Source organism: Manis javanica, chromosome 14, assembly GCF_040802235.1.
Source record: "Manis javanica isolate MJ-LG chromosome 14, MJ_LKY, whole genome shotgun sequence".
NCBI classification, from domain to species: Eukaryota; Metazoa; Chordata; class Mammalia; order Pholidota; family Manidae; genus Manis; species Manis javanica.
This window is the reverse complement of record NC_133169.1, coordinates 11,497,290-11,500,661: the sequence shown is the minus strand read 5'-3', so window position 1 is coordinate 11,500,661 and position 3,372 is coordinate 11,497,290.

Here is a 3,372-nt window from a genome sequence, read left to right as displayed (position 1 = left end):
CCAGACTTGAGCCTTTATCTCTGCTCATGGCTCCACCTCTTGTTCCTAATATGGTCTTTCCAGCTCCCTCCACCCCATCATTGTTCTCCTGGGGGAATACAGGGTGAGACACTTTGATGGACTGACATCACCAGCAAAGAAAAATTTGGGAACAGCTGAAGCTGATTTTAGACAATGGAAAGTGGGGGAGGGGAGAGGCTCTCCCTGACCCAGAAATTTTCCACTCACTCTGGGCAGCTCTATGGGTGTTTTTAAAGAGCAGGGAGAGGGGAGCGGAGAAATGGAAATAGAGAAGGGTACTTTGGCAGTTCTAGAGTGGTGATTTTCACCTAGAAGGTCCTAGTTGCTCTTCAGTTTCCCCCTTACTTTCACCCAGACTGTGCTGGATGCTGGTCAAACTCCACTGGTTGAGTTTTACCTTTTGATTACCGGTATTAGGAGTTTGAACACAGTGAACAGGGGAGGTCATTTGTGACCCTTGACAATTCCCCCAAATCCCCAGATCAAATTACTGTGCTATTTTCAGAGTCTCTAACTGGCAGGGAGACATCATTCCTCCCCCTTAAGAGCCACAGGGATGGAGTAAGAGGGTAGGGTTGGGATCTGGAAAGCCATCCCAGAACTTCAAGTGGGGTGGGGGAGAGAGGAGGACAGAATAACCCAGATAAGATCATGCCCCTGCTCCCCTACAGTGATATTTAAATAGAACTTTCATACCCACACAGAACTTGCTCTCTACTGTCTTCTCACCCTCTGCTCCCTTCTTGCCCCCACCCCTCCACACACCCTCATCATCATAGTCATCATTACCAGCTCTGTTCTCCCTGGGTTAGTGCCAGGCCATGTTCGGTCTTCCACTTGGAGCCTTGTTACTGACAGGTGGCAATTGATCCCAGCACACTGGCACCATGCAATCTGAGAATATGACAGTGGAGGTGGGCACTGTTCAAGGTGACTAAAGCTATCAGGGAAGAATATAAATGGCTGTTATTAGTCATTATGTCAAAGATAGATGGGTAGTATTAATATTAAGCCCCAGCAATGGGGTAACTGAGACACCCACCTAGGCAGAGGGCAAAACTGGGGTCCACTCTTGAGAGCTTCCAGTCACTAGAGCTAGATAGGCAGATAGACCATCAGCTAACTCCTGAAGAAAAGCAGATAAATGAAGACCCCTACTGTGGGACTAGGGAACAAGGGAGTGCCAGAGACAGGAACTGGTGGATAACAAGGTGGGGAGGGGAGCGGGGGTATTGATTTAGGAGGAGAAAAATACAAGGACAGGAGACAATCGGATATATGTCCCTGCTAGTATAAGTTAAAGATAGAGGAAGATTTGATACTCAAATTCCAGCATTCTCCTGCTCCCACATTAGCTCTCCAGCTTAAGACTGAAAACCATTTAGGTTGTAGCCACTGGTCCTCCAGGGGCGTCCTGAAGAGAAGAGGTTTAGTAAGGACAGGTGCCCCAGAGCCCCAGAGGTTGAGGTAGGAAAGAATATGATGCCAAATTGCCCACTGCTGTAAGAATATGTTTGACATTTAGTTGGTTCCTATTTAAACAACCCAATATCAAACATATCACACAGAAGCAGGCAAGAGAGCTCTGGTGGTCATGAGCCCTCCTCCCACTGCAAAGGAAGGACAGAGCAGAGACACCAGGGGCTGAGCATGACTAGATGGAGGGCCATCTCCTTGGGAAAGGACACCGACACCTGCTCTTCATCTCCCAAGACAGCCAGCTCTTACTCATCTGCCCTTCGTGACATCCGTGTCTCGGCACCTCCTCTACCAGTGCCTGACCTTTGTTGGGTCACGCTGGCCTAAACTGGGGAGAATACCTGGCAGGGCTCCACATCCGGGCACCTATCCTTCCCCAAAGCTCCCACATGGACCTTCTCCCACTAATGTCATGGCCCCAGCGCCCAGGGGCTTAGCAGTGTCAGCAGCCTCACCAGCTGCTTTCCTCAACTCCCTGCCAGCTGCCCTGAGGCTTTGGGAGACAGGGGGGCACAGAGCTTGAATATCCTGCTCCATCTTTCCAACAGAAATCCTAACCTTCCCAGATCACCCTCACAAGACTGCTAAGGGCCTTTCAGTGGGCACCACCCTGGAGCCTTACTTTTACATACTACAAATAAGTAGCTGTGAGAAACTTCCAGAATGCTTGGATGCTTCTTCCCACCATCATGTCCCATCTCACCTTCTCCCCATGTCCTCCAAGCATCCTTCTTTAAGTCACCCTTGGATGTCCAGAAGAGAAGAGTGACCTGTCTCATTGTCCAGCTCCACCCTGGGCTCCAGAGATCTATGGTCTCCCCTTCCTTGCAGATTGAAACCAAGACTTTAGGAGATCAAGGGTGAGGGAGAAAACCCCCTTGCCAGGAAGCAGCCTAGAGTCCTTATGACTCTCCTTCTCCTCTGGGGCTTTTTACAAGAACTCCTGGGCTGACTTCTTCAAGCATCTTCCTTCACGGGAATCCAGCCTGGTTCCTTTCTGGGCAGTTTTTCTTCTGAAGAGAATCAGATCTGTTGAATGTCATGTGGCAAGTGGATGCTTCTCTACTGTGGCAGAAAGGAGTCTGAGTTAATATGGCACTGCGAGGATGGAGGGCTTGGGTGGAAGTGTGGGGGGGTGGGAGGAGAGGACAATGCTCTGCTTCGGCCTGCAGGCCTGTTCCATGTGTCCTTGTTCCCATTAATCCAGACCCCCTCCCCCCACCACCCAACACTGCCAATTCCACAGTGCCCTTGCTTTAGATCAATAGCTTGTTCCAAGCCCCAGTCAATTCCTTGTTCTGTGGCTCTTGCCACCCAGAGGAAGACTAATAAATGGGCATATAGCTCCAGGGTAGGCACCTGTGATGTTGTCTGTGTCCTTGTGCCTTTAGGGCTTTCAGTGGGGATTTGTAAAAGTTTTACTTTCTTGACTGTCCTTCTTATCCTTATTCAAGTCCTAGTGCCCTACTCTGGGAATCTTGACTACCTTGGTGAACCAAGGCTGGAGGGAGAGGAGCTGGGAAGGGGACAAACAGGAATTGAAAGGGCTTTAGTGCTTGGAGCACCAGGGAGCGGAGGCAAAGATGGAATATCGATGTAGGGGAGAGACAGCTTTCTTAGAGACTTTGACTGGCTGGCATAACTAGGCAGAAACATCAGACAGCCTCTGATGAAAGCTTTCTGGCTCTCCTGGAAGTACTTTCTGTGCAGCCATTTCGAGCAGGACATCCCTTCTGGGTCAGAGGAGATGAGTAAAGTACCAGCCACAGAAGGAGCAGGGGCTGGCTGGGTGTGACAGGGTGAACTACTCAGTTGATGTGATGAGAGTAGACAGAGTGGGTAGAGAGGATCAGAGGGGAAGGGCTCTGTGGG